Raw genomic sequence first — 22,968 nt, 5'->3', positions numbered from 1 at the left:
TGTTCATCGCCAATAGAAAAAACACCTGCTGCTACAAAATATGACAGCTCATAAGAAAACAAAAAATACAAGGTTTTAAAGGATCGTGGTGCTGCTGCCTTGCTCTCACCTGTCAACTTGATGACAGTCTTTCAAAAGGAAAATTGGAAATATAATATTGGGTAATTACCTTCGCCAAGGTGGTTATGTTTTCATTTCAGGATTACGGAAAAAAACTGGCCAGAGTTTTATGAAACTTGGTGGAAGGGCGCAGCATGGGCCAAGGTAGAACCCATTACATTTTGAGGAAGATCTTATTCATAGGGTGGATTGTTTTTCACTTTCATTAGCATTGCGAGACAGGGCATTTGGCAATATTGGCAAATTTGGCAAATGCCAGATGGGCCTGCCCCCCATGTGGACCCCCATAAAATTGTAGTGAAATCAAAATGACTGGAAAAGCCCATCTGATAAGGGGTTACACAGCCCCAAAACTGTCAGTAAGGCAGGTGCAGTGGTACCAGTCGTCGTCACCTATTCCCACTATTTCAAGTGGATCTGTCTATCACGGACTGTCAGAGGTCAAGCAGGAGAGGCCAGTGGAATTTGGAATTTTATTTGCACATAACAAGCATCATGAAGATGTCACCTTTTAGAAACTTTAACAGACATTTTGCATTATTGCGTGACATTCTACTGACTAAACAAGTAATGCTTTGACCAGAAATTAAACAGGAGTGAAAATAACCTCTAGTTTGCTCCGAAAGTTATGGTTGCCAAAATATGCCTAATTAATAGTGGTTCCCAACTGGTCCAGTCACGGGATCCAAATTTCTCTTGAGTCATTAGTTCAAGGTCCACACTCTGACCACAACTTCAATTTTATTTCACAAAAAAAAACATGTTGGCTTCGAACACAAAAAAAATAAAACATATTGCAAAAATAAACAGAAACGGCACTTCAACATAAGAGCTCTGTGCTGGAAACTTACTGTATTTCAAAATAAAGACACACACATTCACGAGTCACTGATGGTCCATTCAAAGTGGAACCCACTTTTAAAGCACAATGCACAGCCACTGCATTAAACTATTAGCACTTCTCCTGCCAACGCAATAAATATACCCCTTAGTTCACTAATTCACCCGACCCTCACTAAGGCTTGCTAAAGAGCTTTAGGGAGAGTCAAGAGTCGTTTTTCTTTTTAAGGGGTGTAATACATTTTTAAAAAGTATAGTTGGCTATGGATTATTATTTAAGATATAAATTTTAAAAAATCTCAGGATAAGGGCATGATGAAAACCTGAATACAAGCTATATTTATGGAGCTTTAACTCTGCTTAACAAACTCATCCTGCATTTGAAAAGTACGCAGTTAATACAACCAAAGAGCTAATACAACAATAGCCAAATGTAAGGGAGGATACAACAGAGGATTTTCTTAAATAGAGGCCTAACTATGTTTGTTAAAATTTCAGAACAAATACATGATGCAAACTACTGTATTAAATGTTCCTAAAAATATAGAAAACTCATATTTGATGCAATTTGGAGGAAATAACCTGCTCAAAAATCATCCAAATCGCATATTTTAGGCAAACTTCCTGCAGTCCTTTGTTCACTATTTGAGTAAATTATACAGTTAAACAGTTGTGCTGGACTTTTATTTGAATATAACATGAAATATCCCTAAACTATGTCACTATGTCAGGGGTTGCCAGTTTACTCAATGACAGAAAAGTCATCCCTTAACGAAAAAGGTCAGGAACCTGCTTTAATCTAATGTATTCACACTGTCAAGAATTTTATTTGCAGGTACAAACAGGGCCCCGCAAACATAAGAATTGCATTAGTGCTGCGTGCAGTTGTCCACAGAATCACTAGTCACAATACTGACCAAAGTTCCTGCCCCTGTCCTGAAATGCCCCTGCAGAGCTGCTTGGCAGTCACCAACAGAAGCACCACATTGATGAGGGACACCATGCACTCTCAGCAAACACACCTTGTGTGTGTAAAGGTTCAGAAACCTTTCCCCCGTCTCCAAACACAATCAACATGTAGTTGCACCATTTTCCATTCTGTAGCAGCTCACATTACTCACACTGCAAGGACTGATGCTTGATGTAGCAGAAGATCAAACCCTACAGGACTACATGGTTTCCCTGGAGACCCAGTGACATGACAGCAGCAGGCTCCATAATAGGGACCTACAATGCCAATATTAGCTCACAGCATGAGACCTAAGCACAACAGCTCACATGACACTGGTCACATCTAAATGCACTACTGTTGGTTAGTGTTGCCTTCTGTCTACCATCACTGCTGGTATTACCATTACTAACTAAAAGGGCATGGATACCCCTTTTTTTTTTTACCAACACGGAACTGGTTCAGTTCTACTTGAACCGTTCAGAGCATTTCGACTTAAAATAAATTGGTTCGGATCCCAAAACGTCGGTTCTCAGCTGGAACCTTAAGTGCGAATCTTGACGAGATCAGTGGGAGTGTCATATTACACAGACTGGAAAAAGAGGATGCAGAAGGCAAAAATGGTCAAGTGTGAGAACTTCTCTTTGGTTCATGCTTATTTTTGGGGTCAAAATATTTGTACTAACAGAACAAAAGTCTGTCAGGAATCAACGTAATCCACAATTTTGCTACTCCTCTTTACGTCTGTTGTGCATTGTGCAAAGCCTTCCGCTAAGGCCAAACACCCTTTCCTGCAATGTTATTTGAATCTGCTCCAACATTAACATGTTCTTTCTTGGCCCATGCTACACCCTTCCGCCATATTTCATGAAAATCAGGCCAGTAATTTTTCCATAATCCTGCTGGATCCTGGATATTTTGCCTTCAGTTCTTGAGTGCTTGGAAGCATACTTTGCCACTATCTTGTCCCCCCCCCCCCCAAATTAAGTGACAGTGAAGCCCAGAGGGTGCTGATGTGGGTGTAATCGACTGACATACTAGTCAATCAAATACCCAAGTATACCCCTTTGGGCCCTTTTTACCTTTTAACCACCTTTAACCAATATGCTTTTTTTTAAAAAAAAAAAAAAAAAGCTAAATTAAAAACTGAGACAGTCATGTGACTATACTAGTTGGTTTATCACATTTTGTTGCAGGCCTGGGGCGGTCCTGCAGCTCTGCTCCTCTGCACTGGATTGCAAATGCAGTTATGAAGGTTTGCAGCATCGACATCACCAGGAAAACAGCAGAAATGTGTGTCAGAAAAGGTTCAACTAACACATGAAATAACTTGTATTGGTTATTGAATTTAGTTTCTCCTGGAGGTTTGGAAGAGTTTGGCCTTTTCTCCGACGGCTGGCTGCATAATATAGATATTCTCAGCTGCTGCAGGTTGTGTGCTCGATTGTCAGGTATTCAGCACAAAAAAGAACATCCGGATTATAATGCAAAGAATTTATAGCTTTCGTAAGTCCTGAGGAATCACCTACGGTGGCCCACAGGGGACTCTTATGGGGCATGGAGAACCTTTGCTCCCAATCTACAAGGGAAAGACAGGAGCACAGTACTGGAGATGCTGTTGGTCATGCTACTGGAGTGTGTGTTGTGTGTGTTATAGGACAAAAACACCCAGTGATCTAGGTAGTAGCATTCCTCAAGGGAATACGCTCACTGTTTCAACATACCAAGGAGCCCTCTGGCTGAGTCTGAGGCGCTCCAAGAATTAATAATTGTCTGAATAGGATGGAATTATAATCGATCAGTTGTAGCACGGGAAGGAAAACAGATAGTCCTGACAGGCCTCTGAGCCATGAGTTATGACTGAGACACTCTCTGTGCAGAGCTGTAGAAAATCCAACAGCTCACGATTAACAGCAGCCCCAGCGTTTCGGCACTGTATTACAGTGAAACAGCTACCCGGGTCGATGCAGGTGATGTCATGTATGTTGCATCTGCTGCAGTGAGAAAAATCCATCTAAATGGCAGTTTAACTTAATGCACGAGAAGAAAAACTGAAGTGAGGAAAGCTCTGACTAAAGAGGGAGTGAGTTATCATGTTAAATTATTGTTAAATAATCATGATTGTTATAATTGTTGCCATAATCAAGCAGTCCTTGTGTGTCTAGGTCTTTAAAGGTAATCCACTTAAACAAAAACACAAATTTCATACCATAACCTTTTTTTTATTAACATTGTTGTCAGCATTGGTTGTTGTTGTCAAATTATATGGCTACAGTAACACATTTTCAAAAGGTATAAATATACATGGAGGAGGTCATTATTGGATCGTGTGAATGGATTACATTAGAAAATTTGAATTACACTGGCAGGGAATTGTTACATAAATAGGGGCTTAAATTGCATTAGTAGAAAATTATGCTAATAAGATTAATGCACCATTAACATCTGGATTTTATTAATGCTTTACTATGTTAATGTGAATCAGTTTTACTAATGCAATGAAAACAATGCTCAAACACCTTTGCCTTAATACATATTAAACAAAATGCTATGACATGTACAATAAATCAACACATGACACCCATGGGTGAAAAAATAATGTTAATCATGCCATGATGACAGCCATAAAACCATATTTCATTCACACAAATGTGTAAGAGCTAATAGCTGCATGCAGAATTCATGGAGAGCTTATGAAATTAAATGCAATATGTTAAACCTTTTAACTCTGATCTCCTTGCCAGACTATTAAATGGTGAAGAGGTATTTATGACCGCTGAGGACACCTTAAATCCTCTTAGTGAGCTGAGCAGTAAATTTTGATATCGATCGTGCACATTAACACAAAGGCTTGTTTATTTCTCTGCTGATATATGAAGCGCCTCTCCTGGGAGTCTGGCAAATCCACATCTGATGGCTAACAGAATAAGAATGGAAACAATGTGTCAGTGTCCTGAGAGGTTGTTTATCAGCAACGGTGATTTCCTTTTGCAGTGGAGTTAAAAACAGTTTGAGGCGTTATAGATGTGATAGTGTCACTTCAGACAGGCTGAGGTAACGATGTCCTGAACTACAAAGGAAAACATGCTGAAAGTAGCGCTTAACACTTTAGAAAGCAGCCTATTAACAATGCCCTTTACCATAGGTAATAAAAGACATGTTCACAGTGTACCATGTACATCTCTGAGTCCATTGTAGATTTTTCTTATTCTCACAGTGAGAAAAGTATAAGTGACTAGAAACACAAATAATGAATGTCACATTTTTGTCAGTTGCTCAAAAGCAAAAGCTTCTCACTGAAGTGACCATTTCATAAAAAAGAAACAGTCACGCAAAGGTATTGAAGAACCAAGACCAACAGTAACATCAACAGACCAGAAGGCAATCCAGACAAAAGACATGCATGGAAAGTTGCTTTTTTCCATGCCATTACTAATGTTTTTGCTATTTGCATATACTGTGTATGTGCGACTGTTTGTCAAGCTCATTGCCCGTCTTTGGGGATGATGACAAACAAGAATTAGATGGGGTAGGTAAAGGGAAAGGGGGTAACCAAAAAAGGTAAAGCTGCACAAATCCATTCTCTCGGGTCAAATAAATATACTATACTATGGGAGATGTGAGGGGATGGCTTGAACCCAAAGAGAATTATCAGCCGACTCCTGAAGTTTTCTTCAGCACTGTAAAACATGTTAGGCTGCATTCATACCAAATCAGGCATTGTGGAAAAAACACCAGCTCTGAGATTCATTTGAATGTGGGCAGAGCCTCTAGGCGGCGGGGTCACAGGGGATGCCAAGAAAAAGTACAAATGTACTGTTTTGGTTCAAAATTCCCCCCGCAGGGAGCTGATTTTGGCAAAATATGCTCTGTACAACCCTTTGCGTGCCCTTCACACAGTTATTATATAATTTTTACATGATCCTGAGATGTCAAAGTCAAAGATATTTCGGTTTTGTGAGTGAGTACCTAGAGCACTACTACGGTACACTGTCTCAATTCACAATGTGAAGCTATAAGAGATAGTGATGAGGTATGTATGTACATGAACAGAAACTTATAAAGGCATCTAAATGCAGACCCTGTGGGTCAGATGAGAATATAAGTGCCTGAAGGCTTCAAATTCAAAGCTTCTGGTCAGCCTTTCACCGTGATCATCCTGTATTATATCTCATATTATTTGCTGCAGCCCACTGCAGCAGAGAGGTAAGTGCACCTGAAACACAGCATCAGCTAAAAGCCTACTGTGCAGCTGTAAAAATGTATCCCACTCATCCAAACAATTCTGTTGTCTCATAAACTTTAATCTCCAAGGACAGCTGAGGCACTACTCCACCTTTCCCTGTTAGCTCTCCAACCATGAGAGACTTGCATAACAACCATATCATTAAAAGGGCTGCCTCTAAAAAAAAACATGCCCAACTCCCACTGATTAAATTAGCCGACTCGATGCTGACAGTATGCAAGCAGCTTTCCATGAAAGGTGTTTGTTTTACCTGCAGGGTGGCAGTGACGACTCTGTAGTATAGATTGATTGAGTCTAAGGAGGCACATGCATGGGGCGGGGTACAGTTTGACGTTTTTTCAATACTAGAGTTGATACAGTACTTGGGTTTTGTTCAAAAATGAAAGAAATATTCTTCTAAAAAACTGCTTTTTCAAACAACAAAAGGAAGACTCAACTGCACTCCACTCACATGCGTTTTTCTTCTATTTATTTCCTCAAAAATGTCTGATGATACTGACTTGCATCTGTGCAAAGTTGCAAATGGCCGGGCAGCTAGATTAGGTACATCCCTTATATGAAGGCCAAATCGGTGTCTTATATGGGAAACACATATCAACAGTTTACCACAGCAAAGTGAAAGATCTGACTGCAAACACAGAAGAGTGGCAGTTTTTGGATACAAAAAGGACCCTGGAGCTTCCTTCCACTATCTACCAACATCCCATCGTAGCAGATATTACAGTGTGTTTCACCACTTACGCTGTGTCAGCCACTACCAGTTAGCCAAAAAGCTAACAAATGAAATAAACAAATAAAAGATGCTAACTAGACATACCATTCTGATACATCTGGTAGTCACCAATTCTGGTGCACAACAGGACAGCACAACAGCAATTAAAAAAAAAAAGAATAACCCTTACATTAAGTAATTGCCTTTCGATACAGTAAGCAAGTTTTTTACTGTTAGTGGCGGGGTCCGCCATTCCACAACTGAATTCACATTACCTATGTAATGTATGCACCAATGACTCGCAGGAAATAAAGCATTGTATTGCAGTGTTAGTGTTTGTAATTTTATCTCAATGATAGCAGCCTCATTGTTTTACTCTTCGCTCTCTACAGCTGTGTCAGAGCTGTTACTGCTTATGCTTATGCATTTCCAACTGCAGCTGCTTCACACCGAAAGCATTCAACTGGCAAAACATGGAGTGGCTTTTATGGTGATAAAGTTACAGGAAGCCAATTGTGTTTGACAGGGGACTACTAAAAGATAAAGTTGCATGCAATAGTACTGATGCATCATCAACGTATAAATGTGAACTCTTTCAGAGTCTGCAGCTGCTAAGGGTGGGTGAGACACATAAAGGGGCATCGAAGGCTAAAATATCAGCCTGGTACAACATGCAACCTAAATGTGATTCATAAGCAAGCAGTTGACTTCCCCTCCATGGATTTTGATACAGTCGATGCAGAGAGTAGCAGATCTTTCACATTTAACCTGCACGTTGACAGACTGTCATTAATAAAAAGATGTCAAGCTTGATGCACTGAAACATGTTAGTATTAATCATTTCCTCAGACTGTCTGCAACACATCAATCCAGCAAATGAATCAAACCGAGCCCATTCTCTCACCATTAGTGTAAGTTTGAATTCTCAAATCTGAAGCCAAATTTTTCAGGACAAATTCAGCTCCATCTGCTTCAGCAGGGTTTCTCAGTTGCGACCAACACAAGACTAATTGCACCAATAAGCTGAGCTCAGACACACTGTATATTGTACATAGATTTTTATTTATTTTTGTTTGATTCTGGCACCTGTTTCGGCACTGATCCCAGCAGGGAACATATGCCTCATCAAAACCATCAGATTCATTACAGTATCTTCTAAGGTGCCAACTGAAATGCTTTTAGTTTGTTATTAATACAACAGCTTGTTTTATTCTGTAACGCAGAATCTAGACAAAAAGTTCAGATCAAGAGGCTCGCCACTCTTCTCTCTGCAAAAAAGCACAGACGACATCTCTTCCTTTCACACCAGCATCTCAGACATTAATTTGGGGTTTTGTGACATTAGACTGGAAGATCTTAAAGATGATTTACAACTACTGCTTTCATACCAAGTAATTCTTGACCAAACACAGAAACCAAAGGGGGCAGTTCAGACAAAATGGCTCATTAGTTTGTCATCTGAGAAACAACAAAGATCCGAAGATCACTCTGGCTGTCAAGACAGTTTAGTAATTCTGTGATTTGTTGGTCTTCTATTGATCTCCATCCCATCACGGCAGCTTTCCTGCAGCTGGAGCAGACTTTGTTCCTTCCTTAAAGGCATGCATGACATTAGGGAATTAAACAGAGCCTTCCTCTTACGAGAATCTTGACCAGTGAGCTGCTGTCAGCTGGTAAGCTCTGTGCCTCTGTGTTTGACTTTGTTGCCCCTGTCGATATCCACATGACATTTATGAAGGACGGGTAGTAAACCTCCGGGGTTACGTAAACACGATGCTGCCCATGACAGCCCTTGCACAACACATCCTAACCTCTCATGCAAACACACATGCATGCCACACATGCATCTCGCTGGCAAACAGCACCTGCTGTGTCATATGACCTGGGTGTCACTGTGTCTCTCAAGGAACTCCAGCTGCTTTACTCCTGTTTGTCCTGTAGCCAAGTTACTGGAAAACCAAGCAGTGCTGCTGAAATGAATCACTGACTGAAACATTATCACCAACAAATGTTATTAGTATTTATATCAGAGTATTTATATCATTATAAATTAAGCATCTTAACATCACCTTGTTTACTGGGTAAATAAATTGGCAATTGCACCATTTTATAGACTAAAACATTTTTAAAAATCAGAAAATCATCAAAAGATAATGACATAACTAAAGAATACTCACAGCTTAATAACCAAACTATAATCTAGTTTGAGTTCAGCTTTCTATTTGTCCTCTGGCCAAAACTGCTGGCATATCTTGATAATTAATGTCCCTCAGCATGTGTGAAACTGTGCCAATACTTTTATAGCCAAACATCAAACAGTCAGCGGGGATTATTCAGACATTTAATCTGTCACTGGTTCACACTGAGTCATGACTGGCTGTCAGTGGCCTTTGTAATTGCCTATTGATAACTTGATTACCTAAATGAGCAGTTTGGAGCGCTTAAGAACAGATAGACATGATTCGAAATGGTGTTACGTTTGTATTTGTGATGTAGTTTTTAGTGTTTTCATCTGGAAAGGCACTCCATACTGACTTACATATATAAACAGCCAAATTTTATTTGGTGTCGTCAGCAAACTTCTTTTTAAAAAAAAAAATAAATATTTTGCATGTCACCTCTCTAAAACTGGATGTTTCTGAGGGTCTATGAACGCAGCACAGGCAGAGCTCTTCGTGAGATCTTTTTTTCCTCAGCAGCATTTTGTGGAGTTTGAGCCGTATTGTGGATAATTGATCTGTCTATCTGGTCAGAGCTGATCAGATCAGATCGATGGATAGATGAGAGGACGAGAGTAGAGACGAGCAAATGCAAATTTTTAGACCCAGCGAAATGAACAATTAAGTTTCAATTCCACTGCGCCAGATATTCTGCTGCTCCATCTGTGCGCAGGGTCCAATGCACAGCTGAACAGTATGTATATTCCAAAAGCCCAACTAATTAACGGTCCAGCTCCAAAAAAATAGAAAATCAATATGTGAAGGCAGATGTTCTGATCATGGCAGACCGCCACAAATAAAGGAATGTGTGGGAAACTCAGCCTTTATTGGAAGTTTGTTGAAAGCTTAACCTAAATACATAAAAAAAACACCTAAATACATAACAAGGGCATGAGAGATTTATTTCTTGGTCATTATAGTGTATACTTCCAACACTAAATTTCATACAAAATGAGCAGGAAGACAAAAAAAATCTCATACAACTGTACCAGCAGTATTCTCAGAATACTTTTAGCTAGCTAAGCGACAAATCATTAGCACTAAACAAAAAAAAAAAACTAATTATGTAATCAACATAAATATTAATAATACAAAGTCCCAATAGAGAACCCCAGTAATAAGTCCCAAAACCCAGACATGAATTAGAATTTCAGCACCTCTGGTTCCCTCATCTCAAAGGCAATGGGTTTTTGGAAAGAAGCCTGAAATGAAGTCTGTGGTTAATGCAAGCTGAAGACAGGTTTTGTTCTATTTAATAAAATACGTCAATAAATACCCCACTCGCAAATTAACTAAAAGAAATCAAAAGCATGTTTTCGATTAAGCAGTCCAGCTGATGACATCATGTGGGACACTGTTTGAAAAAGCCTGATTAAGGCTGCCATGCTTCTTATCTGATATTTACCAGTAAGGCCAGTTCTAGGCATGGGCGAGGAGGGGGCAATGCCCCCCCAAATTCACTGCCTGCCCCACCTACGCCAAACACATCTTTAGCCCCCAATAATTCTCACTTTGAGCAGTCATTGTCACTAATGAAAACAGTAATGTTGTAATTTCGCATGGTCCAATCAGAGAGGGTTTACAGGGCTCCAGTGTCAAAGACTGTTTCCCCGTCCAGTACTGCAACACACTGGGACAAACAGACAGAAGACTGTACTGCTGTTTGTTCTCTTTAAATTTTGGCCCAAACATTGAACCAACCAACACTTTCTATCAGAGGTCATTTAACATGTTATGCAAAACGAGCTAAAACAGCACTTCACATTCATTTTACTATCAGAGAAAACTCTGACTCTGTTCTCAGTGATAGCAGAGGGAGGGGGACAGAGAGAGAGAAGGACAGACAGAGGACAGAGGACAGACAGAGAGAGGACAGACAGAGAGAGGACAGACAGAGAGAGGACAGACAGCACTTCACACTCTTTAAGGAACACATTTGAACTTTCCTAAGATTACAATATGTACTTTAAATGTAAATAAAGTGCCAGAGTGCTTAAAAGAAGCACCAAAAAGGGGTTTGTTAATCAAAAATTTGATTAGGATCCCCCCAGAACCCCCCACTAAGGTTAGGTCTAAGCCTTAAACATCCTCAAACCCCAAAAAACAATGCCAATTGGTTAAAAAAAAACAAAAAACATGAAATGCCTGCATCATAGCATCAAGTCCTAAAGATTAACTCATTACCCACCAACATCTCTTTGTCTAGACCCAGGCCTGTTAACCAGTGACTGTCAGGGCTGGCGTTAATGTGGTAATGATTTACTGCAGTTAAAATGCTTCACACACAGCACTTTGACATTTCTTTTTATTGATGGTGGACTGATCAATGTGCCACCATCACCATTAAGCCACACCTCCGTGCGCTGGCGACTGATGTTTGTGCATTTCTCCCACAACTCTCATCTCCGATGAATAGCAGGAATTTGTCTTTGTATCGTTTGCCACCGCCAACCTGCCTGTGTTACAACAGATGTGTAGCAGACAGTGCGTTTCTTCAATGATTTCGAGAGTGGGTGGTGTTGTCTCAGTCAAAGGTCAGGTCTATTTAAAGGGTTTTTCCAGATGAAATGTGTTTGAAGTGCAGTGAGGGAGGGCGGGGAGGAGTGCTGCCAGTGCAGTACTAAACACAGCAAGGTCATCGCCACGCAGAGCACACTGGACATGTTAACAATGCATGAGTGTGCATGTTGTGTGTGTGTGTGTGTGTGTGTGTGTGTGTGTGTGTGTGTGTGTGTGTGTGTGTAGGATGTGCCAGTGAGCATGCAAAAGGTTGTATTTCACAAAAGGTACACTACAAGTAAAGTATTAATAGCTTATTTAGAATGACTATCATCATGAGTGAAAATCAGATGAAGGGCAGGTAGTGATACATGATACACTGCTCAGGATTTCCCACAGTCATTTATTTGTGGCAGTCTGCCACAATTAAAACATCTGCCGGCACATACTGATTTTATTTTTTTACAGCTGGACCGTTCATTAGTTGCACTTGAATATATATGCCATTCTGTTAATCCCTGCAGTAAACTCTTGAACCACAGAGCGTACTCTGGGCACAGACGGAGCAGCAGAACATCAGGCCAAGTGAAAAGGAAAGTTTTCTTAACATTTGCTTTAGGCTTTTGTTTGCAGCAACTCCTCTCGTCCATCGCTCTGATCAGTTCTGACCAGATCCACAGATCAAGTATCCACCCCACAACTCAAACTTCTCAAACTGCTGCCGAGGAAAAGAACTCAAAAGAATTTTGAGTACACAAACACACAAAACTGTCCAAATTTAGAGAGGTGAGAGAAGATTTTTAAAGGAGGCACACATAGAAGATAGCTACTGCTATTTTGGGGACTTAATGCAAACTTTTCCCCCAGTCTGATCGACTGAAAGAGCCATCAACAGCACAAATCATAGGTGTTTGGACAGTGTTGGCAGTCTTTGCCTCCAGGTGCCTGCCTTTCATCTGGAAAGCACACCAATGTATGATGTAACGTGAAGAAGCTGTACTACAATAACATTTTACTATACTGTAGGTGAACAGACATCAGCGCTAGAAAGTCTTTTTTAAAAAAAAGCTCATTTAAAATGCACTCACAGTAGAAGTAATTTTGAACACTGTAGTTTTGTGTCTAAAGCCAAATGACTCTTCTCTTCTTGGCAATATGACCCCACACTGCAAAAAAATGGGCTGCTCTCTATAATACAATTTAAATGGAAACCTACAAAATGTGCTTTTTGTAAAAAATGTAATTTGAAAACTATTGGAGAGAGCCCAGACCAACTCCAGTCATTTCCTTTCACTAATTTGATAACAGACACACATAAACACATGAATGTGTACACACACACACCTGTGACAGGAACTAAATGACACTTTGGTGCACGGCCTAATGTTTAAATAATCACAAAAAAAAAAAAAATCACATAATTGAGTTGCACAATGCCACAGCTGCAAAAGGGGTCCTGCTTTGGCTGCAGGACAAAAGTAGGTTAAAACATTATCAGTGTTGATTTTTTGGCAGCCTGCAGAGTGGGCCGCTGGCACCGCTGCTCTGATTATTTAACAACCCCTGAAAGTCAGAAGAGCTCCCTGATGATGCTTTCAGCCTCCAGCTCTCACCAACAACATGAACTTTGAGCTAAAATAGTTCTGTAAGGATTGAAAGCACAGCCTTAAGTACATTTGTGTGTTTTCTACAGGGTATCTAAAAATAAATATGCTATTACAGAATGCAGCCAAATGAAAACAGCATTTATTGGACACGTATCTTTGACCAAATAGAATGTGATTGCACTGGTTATTTCAGTCTGTGATAGCTGGATGTATACGCTGGACAAGGCCGGGGATCCGGTGTGGTTACTTTAACCGACATTATTCATCTCGGCCTTCATACAGTTCATTCATCGTTCTTTAGATTGTGGTGTTATTTCATTTATTAAATGAATTATTCATTTACAAGCTATTTGTTTTGCTTCGTGAGGAAAAAAACCAGTCTCATGCAATGTTTCTGTGTGAGTTATTTTCTCCTAAATCCATTTTGCCCCCCTGCAGTTCTAACATTCAGGGGAGTTTGTCACAGGCTGACCTGCGCAGGGTACATGCAAAGCAAAATGACAGCTCGTCAAAAGTGGAGACTGGATGTTAATTTACAAAGTGCTAGATTTTTAACATATATTTTAGGATTAATCGTGCTTTATAAATGTCAATATCGCAGTCGATCATGTTCATGTAATTGTGAGAGGCCAAAATCTTGATTGTGATAAACATTTGATTAATTAAGCAGCTGTAGATTTACAAAATTTAATCAGTGAGAATTTCCACCTATAATCTAATATACCGTAGCAAAGCACACAATATTAATTATTAGTCATAAATACATGCAAACTTCTATAAATAAAAAGGGTTATGGTAGATTAAAAATAAAGACCGCAGCTCAATAGTTTCACACAAGAAAAAATGTTTGGGTTGGTTCAAATTTTGATTTCATTTCATTTTAAATGGCTAGTGTTGGGTCAGAGGAGGAAAGCGAGGCCAAACCTAATGCCTTGCCAAAAAAAACCTTTGTGCCCCATTCTAAATAACTGTGGCTGAAAATAATGTGATTACAGTTGCTGCAAGCCGAATGCAATTTAGTCTTTAACTGATCAACAATTCACAATATTTCACAGGTTATTTTGCAGAGCAATGAAATAAATTTTGAATCCACTTATCACCCAAATCTGACCTATTACTGTGGATCGTCTCTGGCTTCTTTTAGTAGGACTTAGCAAACTGAAGAGCTCACTTTCCCAACCAAAGCCATGCTGAGCTGCACCTTTACAGATTAATGCAATATCCTATAGTTGTATTTGCAGGGCTATTAAGCATACCAACTTATATCATCCAAGAAACATCTGTGAGACACTTCGTGCTGGTCAGTAGAGACAGAGCAGCTCTGCCAGCAGTTTAGTGCTGCCGCTGTAACACTAGAACCCACTTCCACCTTGTTCTGCCCCCTTGCACTGCAAAAATAAAACTACCAAAAGATGCAGGAAGTTTCCTTAGTATAATAAAACGAAGAAAACATAAAAGCCCAGACTGTTTCCCCTATTTATTTATTTTTTACCTTTGTCCACACGGTCACTGCTGCGGCTTCATTACATTTATTCCCCTCCAAGCATGTGAATGTGGGCGAATGCTGCATGAAATGCACGCTCTTCCTGTCTGTAGGAGGAGTGAGCGCCAGCATGCTAGCTCAGTCCTATAACTGGCCAGGGGGTAGAGAGATGGAATACAATCTGACCACTACAAATACACAAACACACACATACACTCAGTCGCCCTGCTGAATTCCTAGCAAGCCGCCGCTGCCAGTAAATTCCTTCCTGGCCCAGTGAGCGTGAGGCGGCGGTGACACATTTGGTTCAGCTCCATGCTGCTGCTGCTACCGTCTCTTGTTCAGGTTTCACAGCCACCTACCCACCCACACATCCAGCAAACATCACAAACACAAACAGCCTCCTTCATTTGATTTTCTCATAGTCCATCTTTCTCTCACACTTTCCCCACCACTCCATTCCTCACTCCCACTCAGGTTGGAAAGCATTCACAACTGCCCCACTTGTTTGATTAGATGAAGGTGTATAAGGTTTTGCCAGGTTAAGTGGTAAAACCAGACATATCTGCTGCTGTGGGAAAGTGTGAGCTGACTGCTGCCAGCATGCCCATTGGCACTCAAATCACTACAATGAGGGTTATTACAAATCTCTTCTGTTATACTTCAGCCTATCTGGCTGATAAGCAACACCCATAATGCTAGTCTTTTGTGCCACGTTTTCTTTTCAGTGGTGACGGCTAAGCTTTCACATATTGTGCAAGGCTTTTAGAGTTAGGCTAGAGAGCAGTGCCCATGTGGTTACTAGAAAAAAAAATATAGTGCACCAAATTAGATATTTCTCCTGTCTATATACAACAGGACCCAGTGTTTTTAACACAAAGAAAACACAGAAGTACATCAGCTGGCATTGTGCAGCTTGCTTTTTCAGCTCAACACTGACTCAGCCCCTGCTTCATCTCCCACTCACCTAGCTCCCAATGTCACACCCATTGTTTATGGCTCAGACAGGAAGTATAGGTAAAGTGGCACAGCCATAACCCAGTGTATGACCTGGACGCCTGTGGAGCTGATGCATAAAGCATCATTTTGCTCGTTACATCACAACGCCTTTATGTTGCCAGGCAGCTCTTCCCCATCTCTGGTTTCAGTCAACCCTGTAAATTAAAGAGCATCTCCAGCAGCACAGAGGGGATGAGGTGGGATTGACAGAGCCAGGGCAGTCGCTCAGCACTGCTGGCAGACTGAGAGCAACATGGTGCCAGTAATAACTGAGGCAGACACGAGCGTCACTAACATCACTGGCAAGACCCTGCTGCCACGGCCCAGAGATACATAAGCTCCACATGCCAAACAGTGTCGTCTATGAATCTGCCATATACAACTGGATAGCAAAGTATTTAAAGGTTCAGTGTGTGAGATTTAGGGAGATTAAGTGACAGAAATGGAATATAATATGATAAGTATGTTTTCTTTCATGTAAAAACACCTGAAAATAAGAACCATTGCGGTTTTTGACTTAAAATCAAAAAACAGGATGGAACCTCATGCCAGTACAAACCTTTTAGTTTTGATAGTGACAGCAGTTGAGAAAGATGACCCCTCCCCTCCAATCTCTAAACTTGGCAACAGCCAAAGTCAAAGCAGTAGAAAAACACTCAGCCTCCACTGAGCAGCTCTCACCTCTGTGTTGTAGTTGTAGCACTTGTCTCACAACATAAACACTTCACCAACGCATCATTCTCAGTGTTGACAGCCCACAAAAAGTAAAGACTTCACAGTGCTGCTACAAGAGAAGCCCAGCAGGCCGCTCTACAACACCTCTGCAACTCCAGCGCACCATATGGTGACAAAATGAGTCCTGACGCTATACAAAGGCAGCTGCATGTTACTACAAACATAGTTATGTGCTGAAATGGTATGGCTATTTGTTTGAGTGACTCTCTGTGAAACAGTGGATCTTCATGCAGATAAATGTAAAGCAGTCAAAAAACAACTTAGTGGAGTCTGAAATGATACTCAATGACAGTTTGAATATTCTGATAAATAATATGAAAAGACGATTGCCCTCCAGTGTACCCAAAAAATGGATCTGTAAAATTATCAGCATTCATTATTAATAACCTTTCAACCTGCAATGGGTGAACAAGCTTGGAGCAAGCAGTGCTCATTATTTTAAATGAAAAATGTTAACAAGCCAGTTTAATCTTCACCTCTTGGTTGCAGACGGCTGGTGCAGAAAAAAATATCTCCAAAATTTTAAATATCAGTGCATCAAGGCTGCAGTATTTTCCACTTTTATTTATTTACTGCGGCTCTCTAAGCTTGCTGTCTCTCAAGTGTTTTGTTCCAGCTACAAAGTTGAACAAATTAATTTTTACATATCTGCAAGACATCACTTTCTGTCTCTGTCAAATTCAGTTTTGCTTAAACCAGCTTCCTCCTGCTCAATCTCATTTTACAAACTCTGTATTAAATCATCGGTTTTCAAGGTGAACAAACATGGTTTCTGATGTCCTCTGCAGTGAATGAGGGACATGTTTGTGCATAAAGATGGCTGCAGTGCAACAACTCTTTTGCCCCGCTGCTGGTGGTGTGGCTGAATTAAATGCCTGAACAACTGTATGATAATTGCCATGAAATGTGATGCAGAATTTCATGTTCCCTTCACGATGGTATATGTAATACCTTTTGTGATTCATCCAGCACCATCATCAGACTGAAATTATGTGCATTTGATTCTGCCCCACCTGTAAAACTAATTACATTCACAATGAGCTCAGTCTCAGCTGCAGTTTGTGTTTAAAGCTAATAAGCAAATGTCAGCATGCTAATGTGCTAAGCTAAGACAAAGCACAAGGTTAACATTTTACATGCTAAATCTTGTTAGCGCTGTCATTGCAGGCAAAGCACTGTGCTATGTACGGCTTCACTGAGCTGCTAGCATGGTACCAGACTCAGTCTTGCTGCTACACACTTGTTAAAGTAGACCTACTCTTCAGTTTTTCAAATTTCTAGATTTTAAGCCAGTGTCCATCACGAAAAACTGGGTCCAGGTCCAAGACTCAGACTGTTGCAGCGCTTTTGTTTCAAAGTTTTACATTAAAACTAGTCTCATGTAGCCAGACCTATCTCCACAGTGCTGCGTCAATTCCAAGGAAGGGTCACAAATTAACATTCAGCAATAAAATGTGCAGGCTTGTTTATATTTCTTTTAAGGAATTGTAGTTGGCTGGTGACCTAGAGCAAAAGATGCCTTTGCAAAATGTGCAGGATGGGGACTTGTTTTGGTGGAACATTTGCATGTGGGGAGGCGAGCACTTCAATTAAAACAGCTAATTCTACACAAAAAAAAAAAAGATGTCAACTGTGTGATCAAACTTTCTGATAAAAAAAAATACAGACTAAACTTACTCATCAGTGCCCTTGAGATGAAGCCAGACTATAGATTAGCACTGGACCTGTTAAAACCTCAGATAATTTGCCAGCTGTGCTTGGCTCTAGCAAAACACAATTACGATGATATTACAGAAGCTCGTATGAAATGGAAAAGATTGGTGAAGTCAATGTCAATTGTATATGCCGCTGCCAGAATAAGAAGATATAGCAAATCAACTCTGACTGGCTGTGTCAGAAAACATATTAACATCAAGCGTGAGATTCCTATGAAACAGAGTCTGGGCTTTTCTAAGGTGCGTTCACAGCGTTTGTTTTACTTGTTGTTAATCTTTACAGGTCACCAAAAAAGCAAAGCAGGCATGACTTGTTGCACGATCAAAATCCTCATCTAAATCTTGCCTTTTTCAGTGTTTAAGTTGTTAGATTGGATATTGTTGTTGTTTTTCCCGTATAGTGAGGACTAATTTTGACAACAGCAACACGCAGTGGGGGGACTGCCGGCCTACCGGCAGTCCTATAGCCAGAGTCTACATCTGCTGATTCGGACTATATTAAAACACACATTTTTAACATTAAAACGTGGCTACACTACTAAGAGCTGGTTTAGTACCAGCAAGGTGACATTTACACTGACTAGTCTGAATTTGTGTTTGCAATACAGTCACGAGGGGTTAATTCTTCAACATTCATTGTACATTAAGAATAAACCCATTCTAATTATCCAGGCTACACGCAGGAGCATTTCCTGATAGCTCCATAGAAGCCAGATCACTGCTTGCTTGACACTTGTCCACATTTAAATCAACTGTGACGTTTTGGCCCCCTGCCTCAGCGCCTGACTGACTCTAATTATAGCCACTCTTCACCGGGCTGAGGAGCAGAGTGCCTATTAAATGTCTTACTGCAGAGATAATGAAAATATTTTGCATTTGCATAAACAGGAATGGCAGTGGAATGGAGCCCTGTGATTCAGAGGAGCATGTAGAGGAGTGAATAATGCTTAGGCTCATTACTGCAGAGCCTGTACCGACTAAAAATTAGCCTTCACACCGCAGTTTGTGCCTTCGCAGCAAATAAGATTCATTGTGAGCACACTGAAAAGCTGCTTGAGTGAGGGAGGATTTTGGGGGGGTATTTAGGGGGCACAGAATGTGTTGCAAAAGAAGCATTTTCTATGTGTTGTATAATTACAAATTAACTACTTTTGCACAAGTCAAACATTCTCTAATTTTTTTCAGTGTTAAGACAATGAAGCCGTAAGTTACTGGAGGAGAATGAGGACTGTAAAGTGATGGAGGACAAGAATGTAAAACATAAGTGCAAAGTTAACATAATCAGCGTAGTAACAAGGCATCCCATCTACTGGCTGCTTTTCAGCTGTGGCACGGCGATGTAGGCGTGGGTCAACATAAAGAGGTAAAGTGGAGGAAAAATGTGTCACTAGTGTAACTCAAGCAGTTGTTCAGAGCCTCAAAGCTGCAGATTTTCTGCCTACAGTGTGCAGGGTTAATAATATAATGTGATACTTTATTGATCCCTGTCAGCAAATTCTCTTTTTGTTTGAACACCTACGGACGAGCTCCGCCTCAGCCTGTTGGGTTCATCTGTAGAAGGGCAATTAAGTTTTATTTAACTAAAATTTGAGAATCAATCCTTAAGACAAAAAAGTCAGACTTGTTTCCTAACTGATCACTAAAAATAAGACAATCCTGAATTCCCCTTCAAAACAAGACTAAGAGTCTTTAGCCAATGCTGGCCTCCCCTGTCGTTGTAAATCTGACAAAGGACTTGTTGCTTGCTGCTTACTCCACAAGTCTCTCTTTTGTGAGGGGGAGGCTTCTGAGGAGCATGTAAACACTGTCGTGCAGACACCATGAGCTCTTGTTGGTCTTGTGCAAGCGCACATGCATGTACGCAGCTCGCACACAAGGAGCTACAGGCTAAACAACAAGGCTAAAACATGGCACCAGTGAAGTTATTCAAAACAACCTGGCAAGTCAGGGCTTCAGGACACTTGGATTACTTCGGACCAGCAGTATAGAGATATTTTGTGGTTTTATTTTGTTTTGTTTTTTTTATGTTTGAATCCTGGTCACCATTTGCTCCAATTGTTTGGGAGATGAGTGCAACACCTTTTCCCGGTGACGCTCTGGCAGTGTTTTGTGAACTATTATACTTTACCTAACTTTCCATTAGCATGAAGGTGAGTACATAATAACTGAATTTTCATTTTTGGGTGAACAATCCTTTTAATCTTGTGTTAACCTACAAACCTCATTTAAGGCTTCTCACCAAAGAAAACCCTTTAGGTTCTGATATGCAAACTCATTTCCGGGTTTAAGAACTCTTTTCTGGCATTCTCTATAGGGCCGCTATTAAGTCACTTCTTTATATCCCTTCTGCATTTTTACATCGAACCAAACAGTGGAAGCATCATGCCATGCCAGTGTGTGAACCATGTGGCATAAATGCATGACATTCTTGCAGTCAAACAGGCAGTGTAAAAGGGGCTAATGTCTGTGCCAAATTTCATGACAATCTATCCAACAGTTGTCGAGACCTCATGGTGTTACTTGAGGAAAACTCTGATCACCAAACACATACATCACCTCGGATCAAAAAAAGTCTGTTGAAAAATTTTGCGCCAATTCAACAAGTGGATGTAGAGCTATTTCACTGGATATGCAGTAACTATGACCTGCTGTCGGCACCAAAGGAAAGATCAGGGGACCATCAAACTCAGTTTTGGCTGGTCCTCTGTGGACCATAAATGTCTGCACATTTCATGGTAATCCATTCAACAGTAGTTGAGATATAAAAGACCAACTAACAGACTGACACTACCATCAGTTTTGGGGGTAAAAAATAACAAGTCAAAATCTGTTACAAAAAAGGTTTTCTGCATTTTTTTGCAGACTTTAACATCAACATGTGTATATAAATGTATTTATAATTTGTGTCAGAATATCTCAAAGTAATACCATCAACATGAATTCTTTTAATGGATCTGTAATTAGTATGTGTGTTGAGGATGCATATGTGAATTAGGAGATAATGGGGATAATGTCCTTATGGCTGATTATTGTAGGCTGGGATAAGCATGAGCAAGTACTACTTTAATCCTTTTAATTCTTTTGACAAAAATACTTCATGCTGGCACAGAATAGGACGTAAGCAGAAGGATGAGTAGAGAAATCAAAATAAAATAAGTGACACTACCATCATAACAAATGAAGAGCAGATCAATTTCCTTTGATTACACAGCAGCTAACAGCTTGTTAAAGGCTAAATCCGAGCAATCAATCCCCCTGACAGAGCGACAGGTAGCAGTTGCTCTGCTGAACAGTATCTACTTTCACCATCTCTTTTCCTGTCTGTCCTGACAGCGTGTGGACATGGAACAATTCCTCTGTTCATATAAACACGAGGGCAAAAAATAAACAGAGCAGGAACGCTGGCGCTGAACGCAAATATGCTGATGACAACAAAAACTGTTACAGTAGATAATATAACTGAAGCTGGAGAGAAGATGGATACATCTGATAACTGGACGGTATCCCACAAATGATCGTCCCCGTGAGACGTGTATGTTGAGACAAGTCAGTGCTGTTTACAAACTAAGAATAAATGGTAAATAAATGAATATTTCAATATGGACATTAAAATATTAATAATAGGATTAACAAAGATGAACTAAAATAGAGATATACTAGTAAACATATCCAGTTATGAAAAGGAGTTTTTTTCCAAGTTTGTTTTTGTTTTTTTATCATACTTCAACAGATGAGAGTATCCCAAGGAGAAATATGTTATGAAACTTACGAATAAGACATATGGAAAGTTTAGTTGTGTTTTAAGTTCCATAAGGATAAATAGACAAAGTCTTCATTTTTTATTTTGTAACAAAACCAATAACCTGCAAGCTCTACTTCAAGTCAACATAAATGAGAGGTGCAGTGTTTCCCCAATATTTATTTATTTGTGGCAGCTGGACAAGATAAAAGCATCTGTCACCACATTTTATTTTATATTTTTGGATTTGAACTGCTCATAGAGGCACAACTTATTCACTGAACCTCTTGGAGCACAGAACCATTCATTGCACTCGGTCTAAAAGTTTGCTTTTCACCCCTTCTGCAGCAACCGCTCCCCTAATACATCCATCTGATCAGTAATCAGAGATAGATCAATTATCAACCCCTCAACTCAAACGACTCAAACTGCTGCTAAGGGAATAAAGAACTCATGATGAGTCCATGAGCTCATGACTGCAGTCAGTCAGCTGTTGTGAAATGCTCTACCCATTCAATAACTCAATTCATTTTTGGAGTACCACTTACCTGAAAACATGACACAGAATGTTATAAGCATTTGCATTTGTGCAGGTTAGGGTGGTAATAAATACATGCGTAACATTACATTCAAACCCCTCCAACCATAACCAACTATGCCGTACAAATGTAATCAGCCCTTACTGAGCCCCTCAAGCTGTGAGTGCGGGTGGTAGTACACACGCAAACTCTGGGAATGGGTGGGAGAGGAACGCACGCGCTGGGAGGGACATTAATAAAACAGTCCTGCACAGGAATCTACCCTCAGGTACCAAAATTTTGCACCAATGGATTTAACCTGAATCAGTATTCTGTTGTACTCTGAAGTACAGAGTACAGTATCCAACCCTAATTAGTAGACATATAATCCTGTATTACACTGACTGAAAACATTACGTGGTGAAGACCACAACACAAGCGATCACTGACCAGATGCCATGTGATGTAACTGACAAACCGACCACTTACTTACTCGTACAATACCTATGAGAAGCATAATATAATTTGATAATTCCAAATATATTTTTGTCAAGAATGAAGCTACACTGTATGTTTCACATAGGTCA

The 22,968-nt window shown here is 40.2% G+C and overlaps 1 protein-coding gene across 1 annotated transcript in view; it reads right to left on the bottom strand.

Annotated features, from left to right (window-relative positions):
- Positions 1-22,968, bottom strand: part of LOC121949780 (pleckstrin homology domain-containing family A member 7-like) — a 192,272-nt gene that overhangs the window by 110,945 nt on the left and 58,359 nt on the right. The window lies entirely within an intron of this gene.

Source organism: Plectropomus leopardus, chromosome 11 (genome assembly GCF_008729295.1).
Source record: "Plectropomus leopardus isolate mb chromosome 11, YSFRI_Pleo_2.0, whole genome shotgun sequence".
Classification (NCBI taxonomy): Eukaryota; Metazoa; Chordata; class Actinopteri; order Perciformes; family Serranidae; genus Plectropomus; species Plectropomus leopardus.
Note: the sequence above shows the minus strand (reverse complement) of the source record. Positions and strands in the feature narration are given on the sequence as shown.